The 18071-nt window shown below is 35.6% G+C and overlaps 1 long non-coding RNA gene across 1 annotated transcript; it reads right to left on the reverse strand.

Annotated features, from left to right (window-relative positions):
- Positions 1-646: 646 nt before the first annotated feature.
- Positions 647-3719, reverse strand: LOC145114660 (uncharacterized). The gene is made up of 3 exons (XR_013711135.1): positions 3323-3719; positions 2283-2388; positions 647-754 (listed from the first exon to the last, which is right to left on the reverse strand). It is a non-coding gene; the product is annotated as an uncharacterized LOC145114660 (long non-coding RNA).
- Positions 3720-18071: the final 14352 nt, after the last annotated feature.

An 18071-nucleotide genomic window follows, 5' to 3' on the forward strand; every position in this document is an offset into this window, starting at 1 on the left:
GACATGACCGTAATCTTACCGATCTCATTTAATGTTTAATTTTTTTTAGTTATTGAAAATATTAATAAAAAGTTCTAAGAATTAACATAATAAATCAAATTTCGGATTTTTTTCCTAAAAAATAATTTTCGATTTTTTAAAAAAATGGAGATTTTTTAATTTTTTCAGAAAACATGATTTTTTTTTAAAAAAAAATTGACGAAATTAAAAAAAAAACTGCATTTTTTTTCAAAAAGAAAACTATATATATTTTTAAAAAAACTACATTTTTTCACAAAAAACTACAATTTTATAAAAAAAATGCATTTTTTTGAAAAAAAAACTGCAATTTTATAAAAAAAATCCATTTTTTTTGATAAAAAACTACAGTTTTTTCAAAAAAAAACAAAACTGTAATTTTTTTATAAAACTGTATTTTTTAAAAAACTAAATTTTTAAAAATCAATAAATTAAAAAAATAGAATATTTAAAAAAACTCTAATTTTTTTAACAAAAAAAATCAACGTTTTAGGTGCATATATGCATATTTCTTATACTATAATATTCGTAAGTAATCATGACAAAAATCCATTTTTATTTAATAATCTATAAATACAATAGTACAAGTATTTTATTCGATACAAAATAAAATATAAAAAAACAAAAAGTACTATAAAATTTCAAAGCGTTTTCATGTCTTCGTGTCAAGATTTTCATATTTTCTTTAATTTATCAGTTTTCACCTCTTCAATATTTTCCACAAGTTCTTCCAAATCTACAAGAAAAATAAAAAAAATGATTAATGCAAGAAAACTCACAAAAATACATGTGTGCATATACACGTAATTCATATGTGATTCACTTGTTATTTATATGTGAATCGTATGAGATTTACTTGTGATTTACATGTGATTCATATGTGAATTACATGTGAACCACATGTAATTCATATGTCAATCACTTGTGATTTACGTGTGAATTACATGTGAATCACATGTAATTCATATGTGAATCACTTGTGATTTACGTGTGAATTACATCTGATTTATATGTAAATTACATATGAATCACATGTAACTCATATGTGATTTACATGTGAATTACATGTGAATCACATGTAATTCATATGTGAATCACTTGTGATTTACTTATGAATTACATGTGATTCACTTGTGATTTAGATGTGAATCACATGTGATTTACATGTGAATCACATGTAATTCATATGTGATTCACTTGTGATATATTGCCAAAATGAAACAAATTAAAATAAACTATATGGTTAGAAAAAATAAATAATTAAGATGATTTACATGTGATTCACATGTAAATCACAAATGATTCACATGTGTCACAAGTGATGCACAAGTAAATCACAAGTGATTCACATGTAAATTACAAGTGATTCATAAAGCTCAATATAGAAGCAATTAAAATAAACTACATGGTTAGAAAAAATAAATAATTAAGAGGATTTACATGTGAATTACATGTGATTCACATATAATCACAAATGATTCACATGTGTCACAAGTGATTCATATGTAAATCACAAGTGATTCACATGTGTCACAAGTGATTCATATGTTTCACATGTAAATCACAAGTGATTCATAAAGCTCAATATAGAAGCAATTACCACAAATCGGATGTGGTTAATTAGCTAATATATAAAATATAATGTTATTAACAAATGAGCAGCAGTTTTTATCATATTCCTGTATAAGTTGATCAACATTTTATATGTAATATTAATATGTAAATGTTGTATATTTTAGTGTAGAAATCAAATAACACCATCAACATCTTAGTTTAGCATCCTCATCAACATCGGGGTTTCTTTCTCGAAAAATGTGGCAAATAGTTTGAAGAGGACTAATGATTTGTTGAATCAAGAAGTTCTTAAATTACGTAAGCAGGTAGATTCTCAAAGTTTTTTAAAATTACAATGTTTTGTTTTTTACTTTTTATGAATCTTGTGAGGTTGATAGCCTCAGACATCAATGTGAAATTCAAGAAGCAGAACTTCAAAATTCAAGAAAACAATCCCAGGAAGCAATGGTATTGGCTGCAGAGGAATCTACTAAATGTAATGCTGCTAAAGATGTGAAAGTCTCTTACATCACAGGTATTTTCTTACAGTTAATAATTTGATAAAAAAAAAGCTTTTCTGATTGAATTTGTTATTATATATTGTAGCTTAAAGATATGACAGAGAGATTGCCACCTGGATTCTATGACCTTGACAACATTAAGTTACCAAATGGCCTGAATAAAAAATAAGTAAAAGAAAAAAAAAATACCTTTCGAGGTTTAGCCTTCCTTCATAACATGTGGATCTTGTTTATTGAAGCCAATAGTTGTAGCTGGTAATCCATCAGTAACCAAATTAACCCAAAGTAGTTGCACCTGGAACAAGTGATGGTGCTTCATGTGGTAAGATTTAAGAAATGAAAGGACGAGGGATGGGCACTAATGTAATTTTACATGATTGGAAGAAGTTTACAGGGACAAGAGTCTCAGGTATCCCAAGTAGAACTGCAAAAAAGATACAAACCACTTCTCCAGTGTTTGAAGGAATCCTATATCTAATGAAATGCTTTGTGTTATTGGTGGCCATGTGACGGTAGTTGGTGGTGGGGGTGGTGGTGGTGGTGGTGGTGGAGGGATTGGGAGTTGATTTTTGGGTTTTCGTTTTCTTATTTTTTTTTTCTTTACCTTGTTGGTGTTGTCTGCTAGCTCTTTGACTAAGTTTCCACCACCAATTGCATATTTAGTCATTGGAGAAAAGAAATTTATTATTGATTAGCCCAAAGTATTGATCTTCACAACTAAGAGTATTCATAATATCAGGTATAAAATCAAATTGAAATATGTGACTATCCAGAATATCCTAAATAAATCAATCACCAACATCTATTCATAAAAAAAATGATAATGTACAGGGCATCCATTCATTAAAAAAATTGATAATTTCTTATACAAACATCTGCAATAAAAGTTTATGTTTAGCAGATAACAGTCAAAATCCTTTTTTAATCTTCATACAACTTGATTTTATGTTTGTCAAAATATGAAGCCCTCACTCAACATTAAATTCATCAAATAATTATATACTAAAGCAAATTCTAAACTTAAAAACACAATGAATGAAATACGCCTTCAATTGTGCTTTTGGTCGACCTCACATTTTCTAATGATGATAACATAAATCAAAGCAAAAAAAATTAAAAAAAAAAATCAGAAATCTTACAGGTTACAGTTAAGCAACAATTTGGCAAGACTCAGATCGTAGGATTGAAATTGGATATGTAAATTGATCAAGTCGATTGAAAATACTAACCTGTAGTTGATGATTATATGAAGTCTATAAATATAGGAAGGTGTTGCGATGTTCGTTGGTCTGAAAAACAGAAGATCTGAAATAACGATTGCCATAAACATCACCGATTTCAAAATCGCTTCATGAAACACGATCGACATTGTTGATCGATCTCGATGATTCGAGGATCATGAATCCGGCGATTTAGGGCTTCAAATATCGCAATCGAAGGTGAACACGAACGTTGTCGATCTATAGGTTCATAAATTCTTCTTCACCGATGATCTGAATATGAAAGTTGTTGATTGGTAGCCGACGTTCATTGTCGACGGACTTAGAGGTGGGCCGATTGAGGGAGAAAAGAGACGAGGGGAAGAGATACAGTGGAGACGTGTGTGTGTGTGTGTGTGTGAGAGAGAGAGAGAGAGAGAGAGAGAGAGAGAGAGAGAGAGAGAGTTGTTGATTGGTATGCTGGTCATTTTTATTAATCGTTAACAATTGGCTTCTTAACTTAGCCTACTCATGGGACAAAAATGTTAAGAAACGGTACTAAAATTAAATTGTTTTTTCTTTGTTGTTTAGAACGCTTATATCTGACATAATAGTTCTTTTGAAAGGTGGACACGAAATGGAATAAGTTTTTCGTTTTTTTTGTTTTTAAGTATGAAGCAAATTATGACTGCATTTTCTACTATAAATGAATTTATTGCACATCAGGTTCAAATCTAGCTTTTGATCAATCTTTTTTTACTTTTTAATAAATAAATACGGTTAATATTGTTTACAGTTTAAAAATGGATAAAATCTCATATATATATATATATATATATATATATATATATATATATATATATATATATATATATATTCACAGGAAAGGCTTGGATAAATAAGATTTTGTTGACGAATTAATGGAATTGCAACATGTTATGATTAATGCAGGTGTTGTAAAGGAAATTAGAGCTTCACTTAACTAGCTTAAGGCTAATGGCTCACATAAGGGTTCTAAATACAAGAATGGTTTTGGTATTTTAGTCAACATTAATACAAGAAACATAGTTTGGTTGATGTTGATGTTGCTATTTGATAATTTTATATAGGTCGGTGTCAATCGGTATTTCATGCGTGGTTCTCTTTCTATTGCAAGTTCCATTTTAGTCCCTGAGTTTCTGATACTGGTGTTGCATTTATGGATTTCCTCCTAATGACCTTGTAGATCTACCAACATTAAAGTATTTGTACAACCTTATTTTGGTGAAGTTCATAGTATTGTTGTATTTTCATGTATTAAGGTGTGATGAATGAATGACCAAATTTTAAATGAAATTTTATATAAAGCAAAGCATATTATAAATCAACTTTTACTTTTAAATCAAATTTTATATAAAGCAAAGCATATTTGAATGTAAAAAAGATCATTTTTTCATTTTGAATATGCAATTTAACATTCCACTCAGAAAGATGTATTTTTTTTTTTATTTTACTCGATTTATATAACTCCCAAAAATATCATATGATTAATATATAAATCTTTCTGTCAATACCGCCTCTCTCTCTCTCTCATATATATTTAGAAAAATAAAGTTTTAATTTTGTTATCAAAAGACATTCTTTTATTTTTTTTCCCAGGTCAAATACATTTTTAATCATATCACATGCTTTTGTTTTCAATGACAAAAGCACTATGTAAATGACTTCGAAAATAAGATGTATATATGTTAACTTCTAATTTCTATATCACTATTACTGTTGCACCCCCCCCCCCCCTCCGCCCAACCCACCCACACCCACACCCTCATATACACACATAGAGAAAACAGTAGCAAATATTTCATCGAACACCTTACATACACACCCGATTTTCTTGCTTCTCATCTTAATTTGTTTTCATATATGTAGCGGTGTGTAGTTTCTTCCTTGGAGACTTTAAGAAGGTGTACTTTCTTATATTGCCTTTGAGTGTGTAGTTTCTTCCTTGGAGACTTTGAGAAGGTGTACTTTCTTATATTGCCTTTGAGTCTGTGAATAATTTTAGGGCATATCAGTGATATTTTTTTTGGATGACATTGCTATAATTGGGTACAAAATTTTCAAAGTATAATGAAGAGGAAGTTACCTTTTTGGTACATGAGTTTGTTTAAAAGTTTCAGTTTTGGTCCCAAATAGTTTCCTATTGTAATTTTGGTACCCATTTTCAATTGTTGTAACCATTTTGGTCCCTATATGCACCAAAACTGCAAAAAGGAAACTATTGAAAATACTGTTTTTGAACATTCTTAGGGATCAAATTGTTACACAATTGAAAATAAACACTAAAATTGCAAAAAGAAACTATTTGGGACTAGAACTGTAATTTTTTACAAAGCCAGGGACCAAAAATGTAATTTACCCTTTAACAAATAAAATATACGTAATTTAATATTTTATAAGGACATTGACGTAATTCTTAAAGTTTGTACTTTCTTATATTGCCTTTGAGTCTGTGAATAATTTTAGGGCATATCAGTGATATTTTTTTTGGATGACATTGCTATAATTGGGTACAAAATTTTCAAAGTATAATGAAGAGGAAATTACATTTTTGGTACCTGAGTTTGTTTAAAAGTTTCAGTTTTGGTCCCAAATAGTTTCCTATTGTAATTTTGGTACCCATTTTCAATTGTTGTAACCATTTTGGTCCCTATATGCACCAAAACTGCAAAAAGGAAACTATTGAAAATACTGTTTTTGAACATTCTTAGGGATCAAATTGTTACACAATTGAAAATAGACACTAAAATTGCAAAAAGAAACTATTTGGGACTAGAACTGTAATTTTTTACAAAGTCAGGGACCAAAAATGTAATTTACCCTTTAACAAATAAAATATACGTAATTTAATATTTTATAAGGACATTGACGTAATTCTTAAAGTTTGGAATGATATATATGAAATTTTCCAATAATAAATTAAGATGATGTAGGCTTGATTCAAAGCTTATAAGTTATAATGTGAGACTTCTCCAAGGAAGCCAATGAAAGTTATGGACTTGGGTATAATTATGCCAAATTCATATGGGCAAAAGATGTTTATGCCGTGATTAGTTTTTAAATATGTTTCTTTTATCCATGCAATTGTGGTTCCTAAAGTTGATATGTTGGAAAAACTTGACAACATTTGTATAGTGGCAAGAGGTGGTAATTACATTTACAATTGGATCAGTAATTTTTTTCTGATTTCTTACAGGACACACATATGTCGTCTCGAAAGGAGCCATTTCAATTTGTATATGTAAATGTTTCTTTACTTATTAATGAGTTGATGATGGAAAGAAAGGAAAATCCCTCATATTAGATACTAGGTGTGAGATCCGTGTATTACACGGGTTTATTAAAAATAAAAATTTAATATAAATATTTAAACATTAAATATTTTATAAAATAACAATTTTATATAATATAATGTAATCTTTTGGAACATTTATAAAAGAAATCAAATATTCTTTAGAGCATTTATGATCATTTATTATCAAATTAATAGAATGATTTTCTTTCCTTATAAAACTTGTTAGAATTTTATGAAAATTCTCAAAAAATGACAAATGGAAAATAATAATTCTAAAACTCTCACAAAATTACATGTGGCAAAACTTTTGAGAATTTGACAAGTGACAAAAAAAACCTTCATTTATTAGAGAGGATTATCTACCATATTCTTTATATTTAGATGATGAATATTAATATGCCATCACGATTCCTTTTTCTAACCCATGCAAAGCATTAGCTTCCCTTCTAGTTTTCATAAAACTCCATGTGAATATACAATTAAAATTTCCATTAACACCACAATTTTGTTAAATGCAATTCGAACTAACAAATACATTGAATATGTTTTCTTGAAACATGGTTGCAAATTTGACATAATTTTACACTGTCGTTTTGGTTCAGTGATCTAGTAATTGTCTTCGCCTTCAAAGCTTTTCAATCTTTTATCTATAAAAGGTTGACATCAAACGTTAAAGATAAACACACGAATAAAGTAGGAAATAATATATTCAAATGTATATTGTACTCACAGTAACAATGACATAATTTTTCATCAGAGTATTTATTGTGGGGGTTATTCAAATTCTTATATATATATATATATATATATATATATATATATATATATATATATATATATATATATATATATAGGAAATGATCAAACGAGAACACATAAAAGGTTGAGAACGCGAGAACAGATATATTCATTTGTAATTCCATGTATGCATTTGTAGAGAAATGATAAATTTTTATGTACAATCAACATGAATATACTTTTTCTCTTCAATTGAAATTAAAGACATAAAAATTTATCATTTCTCAACAAATGAATACATGGAATCACAAATTAATACATGGAATCACAAATGAATATACTTTGTTCTCGCGTTCTCAACCTTTTTGGTGTTCTCATTTGATCCTACTCTTATATATATATATATATATATATATATATATATATATATATATATATATATATATATATATATATATATATATATTAAAATTGGACAATTTTTAGGAATAGTGAACTTGGCTATTTTTTGGCAGAAATAGTTCTTTGTTTATAGTGGTCTGTGCTCTTTTCACTTTTTTGTTGTGCATTTATCTTCTAGGCAGTTTATGCCATTTTCTACAGACTTTGTCTGTAACGCCCGGGTTTCGGGGCTAAGCATTTTTAGACGATGTAATTGTCTAGGTTAACTATTGTAACACTTTTTGAGATAATAAAGATGAAATATTTGAGTATTATGTGAATTTATATGCTTATTACTTATTTATAAATGTGTAATAAATAAAGGATAAAAATAAGCGTCAAAATTAAAGTGTGAGATAAGTCCGATATCTTTACATAAAGTCGTAGTGGTCGAAACAAGGATTCCGGGGATATAAAAAACGCCGAAATCCGATTTATAACGAAGAAGTTATGACCCGTCGAAGTTTCGAGACGGAACCGGCACGACACCGGGAAGCGTAAAGAGTGAATTTACGATAGAAGACTTTTTAACCTTAGTAATCTAAACCAAAGTCGTAGGGTATGTTAAACCAAGAAAATCCATAAAAAGAACGCCCAAATCTGACTTCGTATGAGGAAGTTATGATTTTTCAAAGTTTCGGCTTAGCAGTGTACAGCCCGAAACTCGAATTTTAGTTCGAGCGGTTTTTGGCTTACGCGAACTAAATGAGAGTTAAAGATCTCATTAATAGGAACTCAACGGTAAAAAGACAGACGAAAACGGAGTCCGTATGAAGGAGTTACGAATTCTTCGCGGTCATTTAGCAGTCTAATCTCCTCCTACTGTTAAATTTAAGATCGGTCGAGAATTAGCCGACAGAGTCTAAATGAAAGTTAGTGGAGCATCAAGCAGGTAATGGAGCACCAAACAATTAGTGGAGCAGGTAGTGGAGCACTAAGCAATTAGTGGAGCAGGTAGTGGAGCATTAGTGGAGCACCCAGAGCACTATAAATTGAGGCTTGGGGCTGCCTCATTCTTCACACCTTCAACCCATTCTTTTACTCTCTATACTCTCTCTATCCATTCAAGCTGAAGCTCTGCCCGCAAGAAGCCCGGTTTTTGAGAAAAACCCGTTGTAAGTGAACTACGCCTAACCTATCTTTAGTATTGCTTATGTTTTAATATAGTAATGTTATTAGGTCCTTAAAATAATTATTTGGGCTATTATTATGAGTTATATTGAGTGTTATTTAACGCTTATATAATAATAATAATAGCTAGACTATTAATTAGTTGCGGTTAACGTTAAAAGTAAACTCTAGTGGTATTGATACTAGGTTTTGGTCAAGGAAAAATTGTTTTGAGATAACGAAGTGCTGTTCGAGTACCGAGTCACCACCTTTCAAGTGAGTGCATAGTTACTTTCATCTTACACATAGATATGAAGTATTTTATATTAATTACGTGCTATGTGTGCATATTATCTAAGTACTTGCTGCTTATGCTGATGAAAGATTTTTATACATGTTTTAAATAATTTAAACTGTATATGTATTTTTATATCTACAAAAATGTTGGGGTAAAACATGGGTAGATGTAATAAGACGATGTGTGATAAAATGATGAGAGGCCTCGATGTTGTTGTTGTTGATTATGTCATCTAGCGGAGTATGGATGACGACCACGGACTCTTCTAGACAGTCCAGTGGAACGCTAGCAGGCTCACAACCTGTAGGTGTTTGTGAACGATGTGTTCACCGGTGTACTCTATCCCCCTCATGGTTGCCTTTAGGACATTTATTGCTAAGGAAACCCCTTGGCAGTAGTGTCCATCCCGATGTTGATCCTTAGTCTAGGTCCCTTATGATAGGTGTTTTAGGGACGTAATGTAAGGATAACGGGAACGGGTAATCGGGTTATTGTTGGTTGATGAAATTAATAAACTTATTTATTGTGGGTTGAAAACCCTATGTGCTCACCAGGCTCCCAAGCCTGACCCACTCAGATTCTTGTATTACAGGTAGTGGCGCACGAGCATAGATATGATGTTTGGGATGAGAGATTACGGATATAGGCCTGTAGATATGAATAAATGTAGTAAGGCTTATATTGTACTGTTTATGCTTTTGATCTGTATCGAACATGACATCCCAAGGTTTTTAATGAAATACATTTCTACGGAAATGCTTTGATAAATCTTTATCATATTTTATTTTGGAAACAAATTCCGCAACACTTTTATTTAAAATGTTACTCTGATTTTTAAACAAAGCATAAACAAAAACCGGTCTTTTCTGGCCGTGAAAATGGGGGTGTCACAGTTGGTATCAGAGCACTAGTTTAAGCGAACTAGGAAATTTGTAGGATTTCTAGACTTAAACTTAGAATGCTAAGCGATGATTGTGAGATGTGAGCACTAGCTTATTTTAGAATTATGCCTAAAATGCTTTTATGTGCTAAATGCTTTGTGCCTGACATGCTATTATTTGTTCGGATCTATGGTCTGTTGCCGACCGGATCTGGAAACCTTATGTGTTTAGGATTCTAAACGTACGACTACGATATTAGAACTAACATCTAACGTTTCGGAGTGATAAAGGGAATTTAAACGCCTATCGTGAATAAAGATCTAAATTCACCTAATTTGGTGTATAGATCGAAATGGCAAGAACCCGAAGTGGAGCTGGAAACGCAAATGGAAACAGGAATCAGCAGCCTCTTCCCGAAGTGATTGAGCAGGTGCCGATAGTCGAAGTTGCACCTGAGCCAGTCACAATGGCTGGAATTCAAGCCATGATTCGAACTATGATGGCAGAAGAGAGGGAAGAAATGAGACAATTGTTGCTGAATAACAGAAGTGAACCTTCTATGCCTGTTGAAAAACCAGAACGAAATGACGGAGAGTCGGAAGAAGGGAATAACAGTCGCACTGTCAGTCAAGTGGAACCCCTAGCGGTAAGAAGGAATGACCCGGGGAGGGAAATCGACCGAGAGGGACGTATGTATAAGAATTTCTTGGGTGCGAAACCACCAAGTCTCTCAGGAAGCCCAAAGCCTGTTGAGATCATGGATTGGATCTCCGAGATAGAGATGGTGTTTGAGAGCTGCGACTGCAGCGAGAGGCAGAAGACCGTCTTCGCTGTGAGACAATTGAAAACTAGAGTCTTGAGCTGGTGGAAGCTATTGGCGGATACAATGCCGCGAGGAGAAGCTCTGAAAATGTCATGGGATGAGTTCTTGGAACAACTGAAGGCGCAGTACTGTTCAGAAATAGATCTGATTGATCTGAACAATGAATTCCAAAACCTGAAGAAAGGAAGAATGAGCGTTGACGACTACGCTACTGCATTTACAGAAAAGATGAAGTTGTTTCCATACTTAGTGCCAACCGAACTTTCCAAAATTAAGAAGTTCGCAAATGGACTGCCAGCCGACTATGGCCCGACAGTCAAGATGGCAACCACTCTGAAATCAGCTGTTCGAGCAGCTAAGAATGTGGAGACCCAACAAAAGGAAAGGGGTCTGGAGAGGGCCGAGGTTGGTGAGAAAAGGAAATTCGATGGATCTTCAAGGTCCAACAAGAAAAGTAAATTCTCAAAGTCTGGTTCGAAGGGAGGAGGAGCCGAAGCAAAGTGGTGTGACAAGTGCAAGAAGAAATACTCTGGAAAATGCGACGGAGAAGTCACCTGCTTTAAGTGTGGAAAGACCGGGCACTATGCCAATGAATGCACCCTCACCAAGAAAGTCTGTTATGGGTGTGGCGAGGAAGGGCACATTTCGAAGGATTGCCCGAAGAAGAAGGAGGCAGGAAGACCCAACATACCGCCGAAGCCGAAGGCGAGAGCCTTCCAGATGACGCTCGAGGCTGCAAAGGAGGCAGCAGACGTCGCTTCAGGTACCTTTCTTGTAAATGGATTACCTGCCAATATACTATTTGATTCCGGAGCAAACTATTCCTTTGTATCGCATAGATTTGGAGGGAAATTAGCATTACCTGTAGAAAAACTTGATAATGCCCTAATTGTGGAAGTTGCCAGTGGCAAATTCGTACCTGTTAGTAATCGTATTAAGAACATCGTCATCGACCTAAATGGATACGAATTCCACGAGGAGCTATTACCCATAGAGTTAAACGGTTTTGACATCGTTCTGGGAATGGATTGGCTTAGCGCCAACGATGCTGAGATTCAATGCCGAAAGAAGATAGTAAGGGTAAACCCACCCGGAAAGGAGTCATTTATGGTGTATGGGGACAAACGTCGAGTAAATTATGGAATCATCTCCATGATGAAAGCCAGAAAATGTTTGTCCAAAGGATGCGCATCATATTTGGCGTTTGTTATCGATGCTAAGAAGGAAAAGAAAAAGGTGCAGAATCTACCGGTTGTGTGTGATTATCCGGAAGTCTTTCCCGAAGATCTTCTCGGATTACCACCAGATAGACAAGTGGAGTTCAGAATAGACTTGTTACCGGGCACAACACCGATAGCGAAAGCACCATACCGATTAGCACCGACGGAGATGAAGGAGCTTATGACGCAACTTCAGGAGTTGTTGGACAACGGTTTCATTAGACCAAGTTCATCACCCTGGGGAGCTCCGGTGCTATTCGTGAAGAAGAAAGACGGAAGCATGAGAATGTGTATAGACTACCGAGAGCTGAACAAGGCAACGGTAAAGAACAGGTATCCATTACCAAGGAATGATGACCTATTCGATCAACTGCAAGGTTCGAGCTATTTCTCAAAGATCGATCTTAGGTCAGGATATCATCAGCTGAAGGTAAGAGATCAGGATATTGAGAAGACTGCATTCAGAACGAGATATGGACACTACGAGTTCTTGGTTATGTCGTTTGGGCTAACCAATGCTCCAGCAGCATTCATGGATTTGATGAACAGGGTTTGTAAACCATTCCTCGATAAGTCTGTGATAGTGTTCATAGATGACATTCTCATCTACTTGAAAAGCCAGGAGGAGCATGGCCAGCATCTACGAGAAGTGTTGGAAGTCTTGAAGAAGGAGAAATTGTATGCAAAGTTCTCCAAGTGTGATTTTTGGATCCGAGAAGTCCAATTCTTGGGTCATGTGGTTAACCAGGAGGGGATAATGGTTGACCCAGCAAAGATCTAAGCGGTGATGAAGTGGGAACGACCAAAGAGTCCCACAGAGATTCGAAGCTTTCTAGGATTAGCCGGATACTACCGACGATTTATCCAAGGCTTTTCTTCGATAGCTGCTCCATTGACAGCTTTGACCCACAAAGGAGCTACTTATACATGGAGCAAGAAGCACGAAGGAGCATTCGAGAAGCTAAAGAAAAAGTTATGTGAATCACCGATTCTTTCTCTACCCGATGGAGTTGAAGACTTCGCGGTCTATAGTGACGCATCTGGAATCGGGTTGGGTTGTGTTCTAACCCAGAGGGAAAAAGTGATAGCATACGCATCTCGACAATTGAAGGAGCACGAAAAGAACTACCCCACTCATGACTTGGAGTTGGCAGCGGTAGTATTTGCTCTAAAGATATGGAGGCATTACCTCTATGGTACCAAGTGTAAACTCTTCACTGATCATAAGAGTCTCCAGTATCTCTTTAATCAGAAGGAATTGAACATGAGGCAACGACGCTGGCTGGAATTACTCAAGGACTACGACTGTGAGATACTTTATCACCCTAGTAAAGCCAATGTTGTTGTTGATGCTCTCAGTCGGAAAGTCAACCTTGAAAGGAAGAGGCCAAGAGCGTTGAGAATTGAAGTTGTCTCGACAATTGTGGAGAGCATCAATAAAGCTCAGGAGGAAGCTTCTGAGAAGAATGACCGAAAGGAAGAACGTTTGGGAAAAACGTTAGTGTTTGGCACAAACAACCAAGGGTTGAAGGTATTCCAAGGCAGAATTTGGGTACCTAAGACGGGAGGAATAAGAGATCTTTTGATGGAAGAAGCACACAAGACCATGTACTCAATTCATCCCGGTAGCACTAAAATGTATAGAGACCTAAAACCCTACTACTGGTGGCCGACGATGAAGCTCGACGTTGCGAAGTATGTGACCGAGTGTGTAACTTGTGCAAGGGTTAAGGCACAACATCAGAAACCATATGGGAGTTTAGAACCTTTACCTGTACCCATGGGGAAATGGGAAGACATCACCATGGATTTTGTGACTAAACTGCCCAAAACTAAGAGCGGTCATGACATGATTTGGGTGGTCGTGGATCGTTTCACTAAGATTGCACACTTCATAGCAGCCAACGAAAGGTGGTCTATGGATAAGCTTGCAAATGCTTACGTGAAGGAAATTGTGAGACTTCACGGTGTTCCTCTAACAATTGTATCGGATCGTGATAGTCATTTCACGTCAAGGTTTTGGAGAAGTCTACAAGAGGAACTGGGTACGAAGTTGTGTCTGAGTACAGCTTACCATCCACAGACTGATGGTCAGAGCAAAAGAACGATTCAAACGCTTGAAGATATGCTAAGAGCATGTACCCTTGAGTTCCAAGGGAACTGGGATGAGCACTTACCTCTGGTAGAGTTTTCCTACAACAACAGTTTCCACTCGAGCATCAAGATGGCACCTTATCAAGCTTTGTATGGACAGAAGTGTCGTACGCCGTCTTGTTGGCTTGAGGCCGGAGAAAAGCAGTTTATGGGCCCCGAGATAGTCCATGAGACTGCTGAAAAGTTAAAAGTGATCAGGGAAAGAATGTTAGCAGCTCAAGATCATCAGAAGAGCTACGCTGATAAGAAAAGACGACCGATGACTTTCGAAGTTGGGGATTCCGTTTTGCTTAAAGTTTCACCGTGGAAAGGACTTATAAGATTCGGAAAGCGAGGAAAGTTGAGTCCAAGGTTTATTGGACCGTTCAAAGTTCTTCAGAAAATTGGGAACCAAGCTTACAAGCTCGAATTGCCCGAAGAACTAGATGGTATTCATAACACCTTCCATGTGTGTTATTTAAGTAAATTCACGGGAGAAGTTCCCGATATAATTCCAATCACGGAGTTAAGAATGGATGAGAATAAGAGGCTAATCGAAGAGCCCGAGGCAATTGTTGACCGTAAGACTAAGAAGTTACGACGTAAGATGGTCGACTTAGTGCTAGTCCGGTGGAAACACTCGAATGGGCCGAATCTCACTTGGGAAACAGAGAGTGACATGATGAGTCGCTACCCGCATCTGTTTGCTGATGCATGATTCCGGGACGGAATCATCCTAAGGGGGAGAGAATTATAACGCCCGGGTTTCGGGGCTAAGCATTTTTAGACGATGTAATAGTCTAGGTCAACTATTGTAACACTTTTTGAGATAATAAAGATGAAATAATTGAGTATTATGTGAATTTATATGCTTATTACTTATTTATAAATGTGTAATAAATAAAGGATAAAAATAAGCGTCAAAATTAAAGTGTGAGATAAGCCCGAAATCTTTACATAAAGTCGTAGTGGTCGAAACAAGGATTCCGGGGATATAAAGAACGCCGAAATCCGATTTATAACGAAGAAGTTATGACCCGTCGAAGTTTCGAGACGGAACCGACACGGCACCGGGAAGCATAAAGAGTGAATTTACGATAGAAGACTTTTTAGCCTTAGTAATCTAAACCAAAGTCGTAGAGTATGTTAAACCAAGAAAATCAATAAAAAGAACGCCCAAATCTGACTTCGTATGAGGAAGTTATGATTTTTCAAAGTTTCGGCTTAGCAGTGTACAGCCCGAAACTCGAATTTTAGTTCGAGCGGTTTTTGGCTTACGCGACCTAAATGAGAGTTGAAGATCTCATTAATAGGAACTCAACGGTAAAAAGACAGACGAAAACGGAGTCCGTATGAAGGAGTTACGAATTCTTCGCGGTCATTTAGCAGTCTAATCTCCTCCTACTGTTAAATTTAAGATCGGTCGAGAATTAGCCGACAGAGTCTAAATGAAAGTTAGTGGAACATCAAGCAGGTAATGGAGCACTAAGCAGGTAGTGGAGCACTAGTGGAGCACCCAGAGCACTATAAATTGAGGCTCGGGGCTGCCTCATTCTTCACACCTTCAACCCATTCTTTTACTCTCTATACTCTCTCTATCCATTCAAGCTGAAGCTCTGCCCGCAAGAAGCCCGGTTTTTGAGAAAAACCTGTTGTAAGTGAACTACGCCTAACCTATCTTTAGTATAGCTTATGTTTTAATATAGTAATGTTATTAGGTCCTTAAAATAATTATTTGGGCTATTATTATGAGTTATATTGAGTGTTATTTAACGCTTATATAATAATAATAATAGCTAGACTATTAATTAGTTGCGGTTAACGTTAAAAGTAAACTCTAGTGGTATTGATACTAGGTTTTGGTCAAGGAAAAATTGTTTTGAGATAACGAAGTGCTGTTCGAGTACCGAGTCACCACCTTTCAAGTGAGTGCATAGTTACTTTCATCTTACACATAGATATGAAGTATTTTATATTAATTACGTGCTATGTGTGCATATTATCTGAGTACTTGCTGCTTATGCTGATGAAATATTTTTATACATGTTTTAAATAATTTAAACTGTATATGTATTTTTATATCTACAAAAATGTTGGGGTAAAACATGGGTAGATGTAATAAGACGATGTGTGATAAAATAATGAGAGGCCTCGATGTTGTTGTTGTTGATTCTGTCATCTAGCGGAGTATGGATGACGACCACGGACTCTTCTAGACAGTCCAGTGGAACGCTAGCAGGCTCGCAACCTGTAGGTGTTTGTGAACGATGTGTTCACCGGTGTACTCTATCCCCCTCATGGTTGCCTTTAGGACATTTATTGCTGAGGAAACCCCTTGGCAGTAGTGTCCATCCCGATGTTGATCCTTAGTCTATGTCCCTTATGATAGGTGTTTTAGGGACGTAATGTGAGGATAACGGGAACGGGTAATCGGGTTATTGTTGGTTGATGAAATTAATAAACTTATTTATTGTGGGTTGAAAACCCTATGTGCTCACCAGGCTCCCAAGCCTGACCCACTCAGTTTCTTGTATTACAGGTAGTGGCGCACGAGCATAGATATGATGTTTGGGATGAGAGATTACGGATATAGGCCTGTAGATATGAATAAATGTAGTAAGGCTTATATTGTACTGTTTATGCTTTTGATCTGTATCGAACATGACATCCCGAGGTTTTTAAAGAAATACATTTCTACGGAAATGTTTTGATAAATCTTTATCATATTTTATTTTGGGAACAAATTCCGCAACACTTTTATTTAAAATGTTACTCTGATTTTTAAACAAAGCATAAACAAAAACCGGTCTTTTCTGGCCGTGAAAATGGGGATGTCACATTATCGCCACGTGTTTGTTACGTATTTTCTTTACCGTTTTCCTATCCAATCCCATTTCGATTGGTGTAATACTGGGGTCCAATAGAATTCTTCCAGGACACCAACTCCACCGCTTCTCCACCGACGTCTAATTAATGATAAAAGGGGCCCCAATCTTCAACACCGTCTCGCTCACACTTCTTTATTCTTCCAGAATCAACTCTCCCGATATTTCCACCGTTTCACCCCCAAAACCTAAACCACCGGTGATCTCCGACGTTTCCCTACCTACTGCGGATTCCATATAGATCGACACCACCACCGGAGCACTATCAGGTAAGGGATTTTGCGTTGAATGAAAATTCATCGCCTGTGTTTCAGTCACTTGACACCTTCGCCATGTTGATGGCATCGACTTCTGGAAACTCGCTTTTTGTTTCTGGTACTTCCATGATTCTACAGTTTTTTCGATTATCTAAATCAGAAATTTCATCTTATATTTTTTATCTTCAATTCCCAGAGCCGATTCAGGTTCTGGTTTCATCGCTCGCTGATGAACCCCCAATGGTTAAACAACCGTCCATTGCGTCTCTTAAAGACCTCACTCCTTTGTAAGCAGGGCCGGTCCAGACGGTGGGCAACCCGGACGACCGCCTAGGGCCCACAACTCCAGGGGGCCCAAAATTTATGGGCTATGTAATTTATATATAAAAAAAATTATCACCTAAATGATTTTTAGGGCCTAAAGTTGGTCGAAACTCAAATTAGCTCAAAAGATAAACAACTTAGTTTGCTTGTTAGTGCTAATTGAACACGTCTATATTGAAGAGTAAATGATATATTTTTTTAAATCTTTATTATATTTGTCTTTGAGGGGCCCTTTTTTCTTTTTGCCCCGGGCCCCATATATGTTTGGACCGGCCCTGTTTGTAAGCATACCCGATGAAGGAGTTCTAAAAACCCAGTTTGAAGGGTTAGTTGGT

This window comes from Lactuca virosa, chromosome 5 (assembly GCF_052849685.1).
Source record: "Lactuca virosa cultivar CGN04683 chromosome 5, Lactuca_virosa_CGN04683_v6, whole genome shotgun sequence".
Taxonomy (NCBI): Eukaryota; Viridiplantae; Streptophyta; class Magnoliopsida; order Asterales; family Asteraceae; genus Lactuca; species Lactuca virosa.